Below are 17,447 nucleotides of genomic sequence, written 5' to 3' on the forward strand. Positions count from 1 at the left end.
AGGCCACGGAAGTGGACCCTGATCTGAAGATTTTGTTGCATTACATTCGCGCATCTTGCCCTCGCTCATTGAAAAGTATTCAGAACTCGGTAGTGCGCCGATACTTTGGTCGTCGGCATAACCTTTCAGTACAACAGAGTTGCTGAAGGATTTATTACAACTGCTTCACCAAGGACATTGGGGAATTGTACAGTTAGCGCGCTGGCTCTGTACTTGGCAGGGCATGGACGCCACATTGAACAGATGACGTCACAGTGTCGCGCATGCGCGGACAACCAGTCGCCTCTGTCACAGACATTCTCAGCTTGGGCTAAGACTCAATCGCCACGGCGGCGAGCTCACATTGACTTCGGGGGACCACTCTGGAACACTCGTTGGCTTATTGTGCTAGACTCTTTTAGTAAGTTTCCATTTGCGGTGTCTATGAAATCTGCCACGACACGTAGCACCATTCAAGTGTTGTCCTAAATTTTTTGCATTGAAGGATTGCCTGTAGTGATTATTACGGGCAGCGGACCTCAGTTCACGTCACGTGACTTCGAACAAATTAATTAAATTGATCAATTAATCACTCACATCCCGCCCCCGACCACGCCCACCCCTGCCCCCGGATGATGTCACGTGTTCTTAGCCTGAACGTGGGCCCCAGCAGCCCCCTCGCCCCTCCGCCCTCCAACTACCTACCCTACTGGCGAAAATTTCGAATTTTGGCAGAAATTTCTTTGGCTCAGAGCAGTGCTGACGTTCCACCCCCGACCCAGGAATTGTGGAAATTAAAATTGGTGGTACCCTTTCCGGGACTCTCGAAACCTGGTCCTCCTGGATGGACAGCCCGAGTGTAACACCCCCCCTCCCCCCCCCCCCCCCCCGCTCCCGACACCAGGAAACTATCAAACTATCCGGATGCGGGAGAAGGAGGTTAGTTCAGTGTACTTTATTTATTTTGGTCGGTAAACTGACGCAAAAATAGTAATGTACCAAAAGCTACCCACACATTGATCTTACGGTAATCATCACCTTAGTGTGTGCGAGTAATGAGTGGATGGGCAAATATCTATTAGGTACATTACGTATGTAGATTGTGGACAGTTGGGAATGTGGGTCTCACGGGAAGCGTGCAAGGGATAAGTCCCTGCAGTCGCGCTATTCATGTGTGTCCTCGGTGGCTCAGATGGACAGAGCGTCTGCCATGTAAGCAGGAGATCCCGGGTTCGAGTCTCGGCCGGGGCACACATATTCAGCTGTCCACTAAGAGGTATACCAACAACACCTGTCGGCAGCTGAGAGTTAAATTAATTATCATTTATTCTAGAGAATCTGCACGGTCATCAATGGTATCTGTTCATTCGAGAACAGTTACTATCTTCATGTATAAAGATAAGTGTTCTACTACATTGTTTGTGCGTGTGTCAAAACTTTGCATCATGGCAGAAAGTAATCAGAAACTAGTAGGTGAAAAACTAAAGGTAGATTTAGGCGATGTAGACTATCTAGATAATTCCATGATAGGTAACTTCAGTTTGATGTATCACAAGCAAAAGACAGTGGTTTGCCTGAGTCATTACCTTCTCATTCTGGTCAAGAAAATGATTTGAGCGCAGTAAAGCCGGTGTTAAATATCTACTGGTAGCTATTCCTAAAACGCAACAGGAACCAGTGTCAATATCTGACGTGTTTCAGATATGTTTGCGAATATTCTACAGCATATGAAAGAAATGGGATCAAATATTGACGGAACAGGGGTCATATGGATTCCAACATAAGACAAATGGGTTCAGAAAGTAAATCTTCTATAAGTTCTGACACTGATACTAAAATGAATAAACTAGGTTTGGATATAAATGAGTTACGCAGTGAGGTTGTAGAAATGGAATCCAAGATGGAAAATAAAATTTCGAGTTTGAGGGAATCGTGGAAAAATGACCTGACTCTGTTTGGCAATAATATTAAGAGTGATATTAATCAGGTCAGGCAAGAATGTATTGCTGCAGTTGTAACAGTGGAAAGTGAACTAACTTCCCAGATTAAGCAGGTTGCTGAGAATAGCGAAAAGTTAAAAAAATATGTAAATTTAGAAGTGGGTAAAATTCATGAACGTGTACGAAGTGGAGAAAATTAATTTTAGGTTAACCACGCTGTCTTAGAAAGTAAAATTAAAGAAGGGAAAGATATGCGTACAAAGTTTGGAGCACAAGTGGCTAGTAAACTCACTAACCTAGAAACTAAGATTCATCAGTTTAGTACTAGCGTGAATGAACAATTAGGTAACCATGAGAGAAGACTAACAAAAGTTGAACAGAATGGTAACAGACATAATGTTTGTGTAATGTTTAATTGTGTCATGGAATCTACGGCAATTGCCTATGTAACGCATCGCCAATTTCTGAAATTTGATCCAAATAAGAATATGCATCGGAAAGAATTCTGGAGTGACTTTGAAGATGTGTTATCTAAAGTGTCTAACGATAAACAAAAAATCGGTTTCATTACTTCTAATTTAGTAGGGGAAGCTAGAATTTGGGGTAACTTAGCTTCAGATAAATACGACAAAAAAGGTTCAAATGGCTCTGAGCACTGAGACTTAACATCTGAGGTCATCAGTCCCCTAGAACTTAGAACTACTTAAACCTAACTAACCTAAGGACATCACACACATCCATGCCCGAGGCAGGATTCGAACCTGCGCCCGTAGCGGTCACGCGGTTCCAGACTGAAGCGCCTAGAACCGCTCGGCCACACCGGCCGGCATAAATTGGACAATCGGGTGGAATTTAAGCAGGCATTCTTTGAAGAATATTGGGGGAAGAGAAAGTAAATAGAAGTTCTGAATAAGTTTCGGTCAGGGGAAAAATACGATCCTAAGAAAGATAGCATTAAAAGGTTTGTGCGAAAGTGGGTGGCTACACTGTCATATTTAAATTCAAAAGCTGAGATAGAACAGATAATCATGGGCATTGAAAATAAGTTGCCATTGTACTGGCGGAATAAAATCATTTCTGCTCCCAGGGATGACATTGACCGTTTTGTTCATTATTTGGAAAGAGTTGAGAACCTTTTAAAAGTAGAAGAAAGTGTTACGAGGAAATATAGGCCTCCCGCTAGATCCAGTAAGAACCGAGCGGACGTCAATATAAACATGGTTTCAGTGCCGCGGGCGAACAGTTATAGAGGAAGGGGAAGTGCCGGTAGAGGCAGGTTCGTTAACCCAGACCGACATGCCAACTGCAGTCAGCTGAGAGACAATGACGTAATGGATACGCGACATCTGTCAGGTGGTAGCTACGTCAGAGGCAGTAATATCACACGTCAGGGAAATCCTTAGCGGTCTGTGAGGAGGCTGGCGTTTACAGACTGCAACCGTATAAACTAAACCCGCTAGCAACGCCCTGTGTAAAGAAGGCACCTGTTAAACAGTATTTTGAAAATAATATTAACAAAAATAGGAGGGCTAAGGGGAGTGATACTGCTAAACAATTTATTTCTTTAGAAAAGGAAGTAGCATTTACTGAGAGTGAAAGTTCAGACAGATATCAGCAGAGCCATTTTAAAGAGGAACTTATTTCAGAAAGTAAATATGTAGATCAGGAGGTGGGGGAGGATCAGCACTGCAGAACAGATGAGAGGCTACCTGGAGACTGTGGAATTAATATAATGAAAATGCAGGAGAAAGAGGATGACACTGTTGAGGAGATTTTGAATAAAGTAAGTGGAGTTATTTCAGAAAGTGAAGACGAGGAATCAGGAGAGGAAGAAGAAGGGAGTAAATAGATAATTCTGTCAACACCTTGGATAGGATTCCAGAAACAGAATGTATTTCAGATGGAGAGGAGGTAAAAGACAGAGATGCTTTTTCCATTATGAGTAATTTAGTGAAAGAGGCTGGTAGTAGTAGAAATAAGGTGAAAGAGGATCCTCTAAGTGTACAGTTTATTTCCACAGGAGGGGTAGGTTTCGACAGACGAGAGGTGGTGCATGATTTACTAGACAAACTCGAAACTGAATGTCTAAAAATAAATCCTAGACAACCTATTATTGAAGTCATTATATTTAATGATAAAGTTACTTGTTTAATTGACAGTGTTTCTGAAATTTGTGCAGTGTCACAGGAATTTGTGAATGCTCTCCGGGAAAGTAAAGCAGGTGTGATAATGCCAGCGTAGGTGGGGTTCAGTTGCAACACAACGTTTTGGTTATTAAAGGACTTAGCGTTGAGATGCTGGTAGGTGTCGACTTTCTACAGAAATACAAAGGAAGATTAGATTTTGGAAACATTGAGGTGTAATAAAAGTACGAGGGGAAACTATATCCATTCCTTTTGTTGGAGAAAAAGGGTCCATTCTCAGAGACTTGCCAATACGCTTTTGCAGAACCACGGTAAACATTGAAGAGATTGATGAAGATGGAGAAGGGAAACAGGTTGGTCCTGTTGAAATAAAATCATTTAAGCGATTGGGAATCAAAAACATACTTGATTTAAGGAGATATTTCATGGAACAGCAAATAAATAGCAGTAACTAAGAAGCCTCAAGGGGCACACAATCTTGGTTGACGATCACCAGGCGCCCCGAGTTGTTGACAATACTACTTCCCTTTCTTTTCGTGTTATCGACCTTCCTCTTCAACATTCAGAACTTTGGCTATCATCTTTCCTTCTTCCCTATCAATAAATAGTGTACTAGTGTAGTACAAGGATAGAAATGGAGTTGTACAGTGAGTATAGTAAAGACAAAAGAAAGACAGTTTTTGGGGGTAGTTGGAGTAAATAACATGACTAAGAAGTAACTAATCAGGGTGGAAGAGGAATGGAAATGTGAGGAAAAGAATATTTAACGTGACTGTTCAGTAATGGCAAGAGAGAATTGCCTACTAAGTAAGTAAAGTTTAGCATTTGAAGTGTTCTGAAAGCCACAGACATGAGGTTAATGTGTCTAATTTTCCAAAGTCTGTGACATGTAGAAATGTTGATGTAAAAGTAATGTTTTCAGAGGCAAGAGAAGATTGCCTGCAAAACGAATGAAAGGAAATTCTGTAATTGTTGTCTTTTGAAAATTACAGAGGTGTACTTAAGTGTATTTAATAATTTTAGTGAGGTATATTATTCTTGAATATAGTGTATGAGATGTGTTGGAGAGCCACAGAGAGTTGGCATGTCATGCTAAGTGTTTTTCTATAAGGACTTTTTGTATTTTTCTTGAAAATTGTGTACGAGAGGTGAAGAGTCACAGAAGTTGACTGAAGTTAGTTTCAGTATTCTCCGTAAGAACTTTTGGCATTCTTTGCCAATAAGAATGTATGCTCTTCATAAATGATGTGTCTAATGTGTATTGCTAAAGCCACAGAAGCTGGCAAAGATAATTTTCAGTACTTGTATAAGGACTATTCAGTAGAATATGTATTCTCTGTAAATAGTAGTAGGTAAGATGTGCCTCTGAGCTATTGAAGTGGGCATGAGTAATTTCAGTGATTTTATAAAATTGTTTTTCTCTTTGTATATAGTGTACATATGAGGTGTTGCAGAACTTCAGGAGGTGGCCTGGATGTTTTTCAGTGCTCAGTAATTTTGTATTTCTTTACCTAATGTGTAATGATATTTTTCAGAGCCGCAGAGGGTGGCAGAAATAATTTTGCAGTATATTTAATGATTTATTTTTTGTTGTATAATAGATTATTTGTGTAATTTCCAGCAGTAAATTTTTTCTGAAAGAGGGTTAAGAAAGAGCAAATTTGGAATCGGCCAATTTTGTAACAGTAACTTGCTTAATCACTAACATATTTTGAAAAAATATTTCAGTAGTAGTGCCAATTTTGGGTGCTACTGAAGTTTTTAGAAACAGTTAATTCATTTTTCACCGAGTTCATTAATGCTAAATGTACAGAAATGTTGGATAAATAATGAATATGAGTTGCCTGAAAAAAATTTTGAGAAAAATTTGGATACAAATTTTGAAAAAAAGAATTATTTACAAAGTTTTGCATTTAACTTTAAGCATTAAGAAATATTATCTATTAGGATAAATGTGTGTGTGTTAGGATTAGGACGTAGAGATTGAGAATGGACGTTGAGACATACTGTAAATTACAGATGCTGAGAGAGAACTCGAGGTTGAGACAGAGTTGGACGCTAAACATCGGTGATGAGCCATTTTGTGATTCAAGTGTGCTTATGACCCCTACTCATTAAACTTCGTTACTGAAAACATTTGAACACCCTGTAACGCCGGAAATGCATATCCTATTTTCATCTATTGTACTATGAATTTTTTTCCTTATTTTGTTACCTGAATATATGACATTTCTGTGCCTTTATATATTGTAATTGTTTTACTATTTGTATATATATTTATGCATCTATGTCGATGTATAATTAGTTTGTTTTGTAAATATTATTTGTATTTTACGCTGGGTCTTGCCTAGGGAAAACTATGCTGTCTAACGAATACATCGATAGGTCGTGTGGAGAACCAAAGTGTTTAGGATCTTTGGTAGTGTTAACTCTGTCGCGTGGAGCGCGAGCAGAGAGAGTCTGGCTGGGGTGGTGCAGTGGAGCAGGTGTGGTGTGACGCTCCCGCGAGTTGCCGCGCTTTCGGGGTTGGGCAGCATGTAATTGCGCTCGACTTGCCATGATAGTTTCTGACAGGGTGTCGCGGACGGGAAGCATTAGCTGGCGCACATCAAGAGCCCGTTTCGCCTGTGGCCGTGTCGAGAAGAAGGCGCGCCAACATCCAGCTTCTGCAACAGCGACGGCCGACAATGAGTGACTGTCGCCACCTCCTCGATCGACGGCTTCAAACCTTCAATCAACCAACAAGGAAGACTGGAAGCACGTAAAGTTTTAGAACTGTATGGCAGACCTCAGCTTTTTACACTGTTCCATTTTCATAACTAAATTACAGCAACGTAGCATGAACCTTTGTTGCTCATTGTCCCAATTGCATTACCAAGCAGGGTCCCTTCCTTTTCCGGAATGAACCCGAGTGACGTTGAAATTCAAACACCAGCATCATTCGATTTCACTGCTTTAATTTCAAAGTTCAGTTAAGGTATTCATAGCTGGCTACAATATTTAGATTTCACAAGCACAAATTAAGAGTGCGAGTTTTGTTACCGTATTTTAGCTTACCTGTGACTGCAGCTCAGCTTGGTACGTACTAAATTTTACTATTGTTAATTGGTCAGAATCATTTAATTCAAGTTCAAAGTTAAATCTCTTATTTCTAAATTGCATAGCTTCAAGTAGCTTTTGAAATGATTGTTGAGGTAGTCCAAGACTAACCGTATTTTACTGAATTTCCATGTGCTTCAGAAAGAAAGCTCACTATTAACTTCAGTCACTAAATTAACTTTCGATTTTCCGGTTTTATTAATTCTTTTGCTAAATTAAGTCAGAGTGTAGCGAAATGTATTACTTCTGACAAACTTTCAGTTTTCACACTACACGTGTCAACCTTCAGTTGCCACACTTCTAGTGCTAATTATATGTGTAATAACCTTTCTTTTTCAGTTACTATAGTAATTGTCCTTAGGACTGGCGACCGTAATTTCCCCCAAATCTCAAATATCTAATTACCGCTAGTTAATTGTTAACGTAACGGCCGCACATTTACTTTCTTTATTAACTTTACCCCTTTTCAAAATTAATTTCCACCAGTTGAATTGGCATTTTTCCTTTCATTTAGATGTAACCCTTTCCTCCCTCTTTACCGACAAATTAACTTCGGTGACGATTGCTTTTCCCAAATTTCCATTAGGTACACGCGGTTTAATTTTTCACTGTCATTAAGGTCGATAAGTGAGGGGGAGGTTACAACGCCACAAAGTGTCAAAAATCTAGTGTGGTAGTTACAGACGACATAATGCTTCAACTAGATTTTCAGTAAAGTTTTTAGACGTCATTAAGAGACGAAACAGTTAGTGTTTTTGTTTTTTAATTGTAAGAATTGGATTTAAAAAAGAGTTTGTTGTTTCAAAAACTTTTGTAAAAAAATCTTCTTCATGAAAGTTTTGAAAATATAAAGAATTTTGAAAAAATATTGTAATATGTAAATTTTGATTGCTGAATTTTGTTAAAGCCGTTCTTTGAACAATAAAGTATTAAATTGAAAAGAATCCTGTGAGAACATTAGATGTGGTATTTCTTTTCAGCTGATGAAAAATAATTTTTTTTGTAAAATTAATTTCCTGTACGTCATCAAACCCTAGCCATTAACAATTGATGTAAATAGATGTATCATGATGAGATGTTATGTAATTTAAATAATTGGATGAAATGAAAAAAATATTTTGGTAAAAACAGTTTGAGAAGTGTAGGTGTAGTTAAGGCAAACATTACACCAAAAACTTTAAGAACCATAAAAATATGACCAGGAAAATTTTGAGTTTCTTAGGGGGTGTGTAGCGTCGCAGATATTACTCGACTGCAGATTTTTGCAGTAAGTTTTGTTACGTTATGTCAAGCTGTTCTGGAAGCCTGCAATATAGTAGCATTCGGCGGCGGCCGACTTGTGGCCTGCCGTATGCATCATAGCCATACCTGTCGCTAAAGACGACCGTGAGAATGCTCACTGTGGCGCATACTGAATTCACTTATTCACCTCACCTAAGAAACTAAACAACTATGTTAAATATTATCTGTTTTATTCCAAATTTCGCACATGACTTTTTGTTATTCAGACGAACATTGTGTCAAAATTTGATACCGCTACCTATAATAGTTTTGGAGATATAAAAAACCATTAAAAAGGACTTAAACGACACCTAAGAAAGTAAATTCAGTTAGGAACTATAATAGTTAATCTTTTGGTAATATTTGAAAACATAAACAGTGCTCTCAGCGTGCAGAATTAATTAATTGAGATTTTCGTATTAAAACTTTAATTTTCATTTTCATAACATAAAATTCAGACGAAATTATTATTTGTGTCTTATGTCGTTGTGGGAGTAAATGAGAGTGAGTGAGAGTGTTATGTGGGACGTACGTTAAATTTCAAGATTAATTTTATGTAATGCATTACGCAATCATAGTGTGGGAAAGATGTTTGTACTCACATTGCTGATGACGTATGTCCAAGCGTACTTGTTATGTAAGAAGGCCGCCAGGATAGTTATTTGTAGAGTAATGTTTTCCTAAAGTTATCTCAAGATTAATTTTCGTTTAGTTTCAATTAATAAACATTATAGTAATAATTTTTTTTGTCGAAGTGACGCCAATGAAACTGATGTTGTGATTGGTTCAGAACAGTTTAGGCGCGAATATGATCTTGAAAGATTGATCTGATTGGCTGTTCATTTGATCAACCAATCAGAATGAAGTCTTTCCCGCGCTATATCAAGTAGTATATGCGCTGTGAGCAACGGCATTGAGGGAGTCGTGGACTAGCTTTTGAGACTCGAAGGTCATGGTAAATGTGTCTGTCCGTAAAATGTGTAAGATGAAGAAATATTCAGTCTTTCCCGTTGAGATGGATTTGTAATGGTAGCTTTTGTTGCTATGAACATTTTGTAAAAGACTGAGAGCTGTGGGATATTTTTGTTCGGGAGATATACGCATGTGACTTGTTCGACTTAGAAAATTACGCATGGCGATGTTCTGTATTCTACTACAGAATATATTTGGGGAGCAAATCTTTGAGAAATAAATCCACTGAATGACTTATGTAAGAAATCAACGTTATGTGTAGAAAGTGACTGTATATTAGCGTGATTATTCTTGGAATGGACTTAGGGGAATTCTAGCTGCTTTATGTGTTACATAGACTGGCAACTTATAATAGCAGTTTTGCATACTAAATGTGGGCTGATGACACATGTTTAAGCAAATAAAATAAAACTAATTTTACCAGATTTCCGAACTTTCAATGAAGATCAGGACACAGTGTTCCAAACGAAAATTTATTAAGAATATTTACAGGAACAATCATAACGAGATTTACGCGGCCTCAGTAATTGTAGATATTAGGTGCTGTTTTCATCAACGCTGCTTGTTTATCACCTTGTAAGTATCTACGTAGCAGAGTGAAGGACACTGAGCAGACGCCGATCTGAGGTAGGTGAACATCAATTTGCAGCTTGCTTCAGTGACACAGAAACACAGAGACAGTTCCGTCGCAAACCTGCCTTCTTGCATGCTTCATGCCTTCCCAGCCTCACGATAACGTCATCCTCCAGTGGAATTGTGGTGGTTTTTACTACCACCTGGTTGAGCTATGGTAACTCTTAAGCTTTACACTTGATTTCTGCATTACTCTTCAGGAAACCTGGTTCCCAGAAATGAGGGGTCCCTGCGCTCTGTGGCCACAGGGGATATTACAAGAACCGTAGTGACTATAATAGTGTCAGGTGGAACTTGTGTCTTTCCTGAACTCAGCATGCAATGACCCTGTGCCCCTACAAACCACTCTTGAAGCTATGGCTGTCAGGATAAGGGTGACATAGGAAATAACTGTGTGCAATGTAAATCTTCCTCCAGATGGCGCAGTACCCCTGAACACATTGGCTGCACTGATTGATCAACTCCCTAAACCTTTCCTACTTTTGGGAGATTTTAACGCTCATAAGCCCTTGTGGGGTGGCACTGTATTTACTGGTCGAGGCAGGGATGTCGAAAATTTACTGTCACAACTCGACCTCTGCCTCTAAATACAGGTGCCCCCACACATTTCAGTAGCCACTGATCTCTCGGTTTGCCATCCTGGCCTTCTCCCATCTATCCACTGGGGAGCACATGACGACCTGTGTGGTAGTGAACACATCCCCATGTTCCTGTCACTGCCCCAGCGTCTGGCCCACGGACGCTGTCCAGATGAGCTTTAAACAAGGCAGACTGAGACGGTTCCACTTCTGCTGTCACCGTTGAATTTCCCCCACATGGTAACATCGATGTGGTGGTTGAGCATGTAACAACGATCGTTTCTGCGGCGGAAAACACGATCCGTCGTTCTTTAGGGTGCCCCGGGCGAAAGACGATCGCTTGAAGGTCGCCGGACGTCGCTGAGGCAATTAAGGAGGGTCTGCGGGCTCTACAGTGGCATAAATGGCACCCTTCCCTGGAGCACCTCATAGCATTTAAACGGCTCCATACCCGCGTTCGCCAGCTTATTAAAAGACGGAAACAGTAGTGTTCGGAGAGATATGTCTCGACCATTTGGTGCCATACGTCATCTTCCCAAGTCTCGACAAAGATCAAAGTAGTTTTAGAGTACCAGACCCCAACAGGTGCTCCCAGTGTTAACATAAATGGCATGTTATCTTCCAACGCAAACGCGATTGCCGAGCACTTTGCTGAGCACTATGCTCGCAGCTCTGCGTCGGAGAATTACCGCCAGCCTTTCGCACCCTCAAACGGAGGATGGAAAGGAAATTCCTCTCGTTCACTACACGCCACAGTGAACCATATAATGCCCCATTTGCAGAGTGGGAGCTCCTCAGTGCCCTTGCACACTGCCCCGACACAGCTCCTGGGCGAGACCGGATCCACAGTCAGATGATTAAACATCTCCCGTCTGACTACAAGCGACAACTCCTTATGATCTTCAAACGGATCTGGCACGATGGCGTCTTCCCATCGCACTGGCGGGAGAGCACCTTCATTTCTGTGCTCAAACCCGGGAAAAACCCGCTTGATGTGGACAGCTATCGGCCCATCAGCCTCACCAACTTTCTTTGTAAGCTGCTGGAACGTATGGTGTGTCGGCGGTTGGGTTGGGTCATGAAGTCACGTGGCCTACTGATTCTGTGCCAGGGCGTTTTCTGGCTGGGTCGCTCTACCACCGATAATCTTGTGTCCCTCGAGTCTGCCATCCGAACAGAATTTTCCAGACGCCAACACCTTGTTGCCATCTTTTTTGATTTACAAAAAGCGTATGACTCCACCCGTGGACACCATATTCTTACACATTATACGAGTGGGGTCTCCGTGGCCTGCTCCCGATTTTTATCCAGAATTACCTGTCGCTTCCTACTTTCCGTGTCCAAGTTGGTGCCTCCCATAGTCCCCCCACCATATCCAGGAGAATAGGGTCTTGCAAGGCTTTGTATTGAGTGATCTCTACTTTTAGTGGCCATTAACGGTCTAGCAGCAGCTGTAGTGCTGTCCGTCTCACCCTTCCTGTATGTAGACGATTTCTGCATTTTGTACTGTTCCACCAGTACTGGTGTTGCTGCGTGGCGCCTACAAGGAGCCGGCCGGAGTGGCCGTGCGGTTCTAGGCCCTACAGTCTGGAGCCGAGCGACCGCTCCGGTCGCAGGTTCGAATCCTGCCTCGGGCATGGATGTGTGTGATGTCCTTAGGTTAGTTAGGTTTAATTAGTTCTAAGTTCTAGGCGACTGATGACCTCAGAAGTTAAGTCGCATAGTGCTCAGAGCCATTTGAACCAGCCAGCCTACAAGGATCCATTCACAAGGTGCAATCATGGGCTGTAGCCCACGGTTTCCAGTTTTCGACGTAAAGTCGTGTGTTAAGCTCTTGTCGGCTTCGTACCATTCATCCAGAACCAGAACTTTACTTTACTGACGATCCCCTCACTGTAGTGGAGACATATCGACTCGTAGGACTGGTTTTCGACGCCCGCTTCATTACCTTCGTCAGCTTAAGCAGAAGTGCTAGAAACACCTCTATGCCCTCCGCTGCCTGAGCAGCACCAGCTGGGGTGCAGATCGTTCTACGCTGTTGCAACTCTACACAACCCTTGTTCAATTCCGCCTTGACTATGGGACTCTGGTTTAGGGTTCGGCCCTCAGTGTTGCGTTTACTCGACCCAGTGCACCACTATGACATTCGACTAGCTACGGGAGCTTTTAGGACGAGTCAGGTGACCAGCGGCATGGCAGAGACTGGAGTCCCTCCAATGCAGGTCAGGAGTGTGCAACTGCTTGCCAGTTACGTTGAACATGTTCGTAGTTCTCTTACACATCCGAATTATAGCCTCCTTTTCCCACCCACGGTGGTTCATCTCTCTCATCGACGGCCCAGGTCAGGGCTTACAATTGCAGTTCACGCCCGACCTTTTCTATCTGAACTAGAGTCATTGCCTTTACCACCTATACTTGAGGTCCATTTGCGTACACCTCTATTGTGTACACCTAGGCCGCGGCTTCACCTGGACCTTTCACATGGCACTAAGGACTCGGTTCACCTCGCGGCTCTCCGCTGTCACTTCCTCTCGACTCTTGACGTGTACCGAGGCCACAAAGTTGTTTACGCCGACAGCTCGATGGCTGATGGTCACGTCGGCATAGTGTATATCCATGGAGGACGTACTAAGCAGCATTCATTGCGCAATGGCTGGAGTGTTTTCACTGCTGTGCTGTTGGCTGTACCTCGTGCTCTTGAGCACATCCGTTCATGCCCTGGGGAGTCGTTTCTTCTGTGTACTGACTCCTTGAGCAGCCAACAAGCTATCAGCCAGTGCTGCCCTCGTCATCCTTCGGTGGCGACCATCCAGGAATCCATCTTTGCTCTGGAACGGTCCAGTCGTTCAATGGTGTTTGTGTGGACCCCAGGTCACGTCGGAATCCCACGTCGGAATTAATTTTAGCTGACAACTCCTCATCGGCTAATTTAGTTTTACATTTTATTCGTGAGGGTGGGTTCTGTGGTGTCACCGCCAGATACCACACTTGCTAGGTGGTAGATTAAATCGGCCGCGGTCCATTTAGTACATGTCGGACCCGCGTGTCGCCACTGTGTGATCGCAGACCTAGCGCCACCACAAGGCAGGTCTCGATATATGAACAAGCACTCGTCCCAGTTGTACGGACGACCTAGCTAGCGACTAGATGTACGAAGCCTTTCTCTCTCATTAGCCGAGAGACTGAATAGCCTTCAGCTAAGTTAATGGCTACGAACTAGCAAGGCGCCATTAGCCTTACAGTGATTGTAATTAAAGTCTCCTGTGTATAGTCAAGAGCGATGTACCACAATGATTGATTAAAGATAAGTATTAATCCAGCTACGTACTTTTCTTCATAGCATTAATTATGTAGCCTGTTCCAGACTTGACGCCCGTCGGCGTGTGTGTACGCGTGCCTATCCTACCGGCTACCTCAAGTGGCGTAACAGTCTTGTTACGTCACTACAGGTTCTATCATTTGTTCAAAGTTGTAGCGCATGTCCTTTGTCCCTCTGTGTCCTCCACTCCATTGCTTTTAGGGTGGAGGTTTTAACGTGTTGCAGAGTGACTGGCTTCTCCTTTTTATTCTCATGGTCAGCAAGCCATGGTAATCTGCTCTCTTGTTTTTATCCCTTCTACCTGTTTCTTGCTTCTCTCTGTGCCTTTCTTTTCCTGTTTTGTCCATAGCCGTGTTGGTTGTCCTTCATGTTCTTCCTTTCTCCTGTTATTGTGCTGTACGTCTTCTTGCGTTTCTTCTTTCCCCTGTGTAATTATTTTACTGGGAACAAGGGACCGATGACCTTGCAGTTTGGTTCCTTCCCCCTCCCCCCCCCCCCCTTTTTAAACCAACCAACTGACGAATCACCACAGAATGTCCCCGTTATCTCAAAACCGTCAACTGTGTAAATAAGAAGCGAGAATTTAAACTCCAAAGAAAAAAATCAATAATAAGCTAATTCTATCAGCATGTTGAACAAATTACACGACCTGAGAGCGTCTCTCGCGTTCATTGTCTGTAAATGAACTGTCATGCACGTGTATATTTCAACTATTTCAGACAATCTTTCACGCCATTGGCACTCGTCGAAAAAAACATTCATTTTACCTTTGATGACAACAAGCTATAATTCAAAAGAACGTAGCTGTTTTGTACAGACAGGTCCCCTTTTACCAATGCGATGCTATATCATACTAGCACTTACGAAAAAAATCGTGAGAGCCTGTTTCGCCCTGTGTACGTGGGAGATTCAACGAAATTTCAAAGATATCGCCGCTACGGAAAAAAAACGCCCGCCAAGAATCATTCCGTGGTGCCCTAGCCATCTGTTCCACCCGCCAGGAGGCAAGTCATTGATATCAATTTGATAGGCTACGTAATTAAATTGATCACGAGAGTCAGTTTGTATGGCGATTACACTCACCAGGTAGGTCTAACGGAAATCCGTGGAGGGAAGACGATATTCTTTTCAAGGAACACTATTCGGAAATGACATCTGAAGCTGATCACAGACGGTTTCTACAGCCCATAACATACATTTCGCGTAAGCAGCGCACTATTAAAAACACGATCATAACGCGTATGTTACCATCACCCTGCCTAAAAATCGGTCTTGTGTATACAGGCACACACGGGTCACTGATAGTGTTACGCTTTCTGGTAGAAATGCTGTCCACGATTTGGAATCAAGTCTATACATTTAACCACATATTTGCGTTGGATCCTGTAGAGAAATCTCTTTAATGATTGCAGCCACTGATGAATCATATTCGCATCACTCTCGTATTTTGAAAAGAGTCACCTTTTTTCTCACCTATCTGCTAAGGATCCCATACACCAAGGGCTCCCGCGCTGTTTTTAGATAGTTCCTCTGGATCTTGTAGCTGCTCCTAAGTCTCTGCCCCACCCTTTCTACAGCTTCGTCCATGTGATCATCCCAGTTTAAGTCGGACCTGAACGGAAGTCTGGTACCACTATACCTAACGTCTTCTGCACCTTGTGGGAAACAGGACGAGCAGTGCTAATGCGGCATGGCCGCGTTTCGACCACTCGGTGGAAATAGACCGGTGTAAAGTTTCATCACCTGTACTGTAGGGTGGCCAAATCCAACAGCCTATCAATCACACGAGATGGTTCCTGTATTCTACCTTCATAAGCAATTTAATATTTTATATTTTTGGTTGTAACACACCCAATTAGTGTAGAACGCCATACACATTTTTTTTTTCCTACCATGACTTAGAGATCCGTGTCAGCTGTTGCTAAACCGACATTAACATGTTTCGATCCTCTGGCTCTCACAGAAACCTGAATATCACATGGCATAAACTGTACAGCTACCACAACACAGGCTGGTAGAGATAAAAGACAGAGACGATGTTTCTTATTGACAAACATGTGGAAGACATCGCAACATATGGAAACTGGAAGAATTTGCGATATTGCAGAGCGCTTCCAACAGCTATTCGAAACTGATAACCTGTACAGTTAATCTGATCTTCCCCATCGACAGCCTTCTGCAACACATTCACAATTACACAAATACATAAAATAGAGCAAACGTGCTGGAACTATAGAATACGCAGTTGGAGGTGACTGGTTGCATTCGAGTACAGTGCTATACTATGCCGTCCGATCAGAAAAATAGTGCATTTGCGCTAGGTGTTGGTAGCTGTACTACATTTACAAGCAATTTTAGAACACAGAACGAAAAGTGATGTCATGATCCTATGGATAGAAGTGACATAAAATTGATAAAATGACGGAAAATACAAGTAAATTGAGAGAAAATACGTCGAAATGCGGGGAAATTGAGGGAGTACTTGCATGTCCTCTGATGGGTGCAGAACAATTCTTGTACATGGGAACGAGTATACCACAGCAAGAGGAATACAGAAACATGTTGAGATGGAAGCACCGTGAACCGGGGAAACAATCTTATTTTTCATCGAGGCAACATTCTAGTGTCTATCGAGGTAATACTGACATGCTCGAGTTGACTGCTGTCTTTGATGCTTTCCTGGAAAAAAAAGGAAACCATCTGCCCCTAAACTTTCTTGCATATGCGTTAAGGATGACAAAGTGGATGGAGTGATCGGCTGAGATGGAGTTGTAACATGGTAGGATTTAATGGTAGACTAATGATGCAGTCTAGAGAGAGAGGGACATGTTGCTGCTGATCTTTTGACCATTTTTCCCCCATCGTTCTGTTTCGATGTATCAGTTGTGTGACATAAACAGCATTCAACTCTCATACAACGAGTGTTCTGTGTGCGACTTCGAGCACTGCCTACTTGCGATCGTTAACAGCAAACCTCTCGGTCATCAGAGGACTTCCAGCCTGTTCCGACACAGTCCTCTAGATGAACGAAGATTTATGCGACGTACTTCATTCGCCTGCCACATCTTGGACATAAAATCGAGTCTTCAGTTTCATAACTACGGTGATTCTAAGTTAGCAACAAGTGTTTGTGAGGTACTACAATCCCCGTGTATACATCTGCTTGACAGATGTCCTGTTTACGGAGTTAGTGACGGCATGACATGTAATTTCACATGTCAAACACTGCTGCTATGCGTTTGTCTCTTTATTTGTATGAGGCATTCTCCGGTCCTAACGATCATTTTATATAGGACTGATGCGAGCATAGTATAATTTCTGGACTGTGATCGGATGTGATCAGTGGGGGCTATGCTCCTCTGGAAAGCTATATTGTATACATGTCCCACAAGGAATCGATGTTTTAAGGAAGTACTTTTTCATTTTACAGTTTATTATCATAGTTTATCGTAGAAAAAGCTGTAAGGAAAATGTATGTTATGCTCTGGAAATATATTTCTTA

The 17,447-nt window shown here is 42.1% G+C and overlaps 1 non-coding gene across 1 annotated transcript; it reads left to right on the forward strand.

Annotated features, from left to right (window-relative positions):
- The first annotated feature begins 1,156 nt into the window (after positions 1-1,156).
- Positions 1,157-1,230, forward strand: Trnat-ugu. The gene has a single exon. It is a non-coding gene; the product is annotated as a tRNA-Thr (tRNA).
- The last annotated feature ends 16,217 nt before the right edge of the window (positions 1,231-17,447 follow it).

The sequence above is a fragment of the Schistocerca piceifrons genome, chromosome X (assembly GCF_021461385.2).
Source record: "Schistocerca piceifrons isolate TAMUIC-IGC-003096 chromosome X, iqSchPice1.1, whole genome shotgun sequence".
NCBI classification, from domain to species: domain Eukaryota; kingdom Metazoa; phylum Arthropoda; class Insecta; order Orthoptera; family Acrididae; genus Schistocerca; species Schistocerca piceifrons.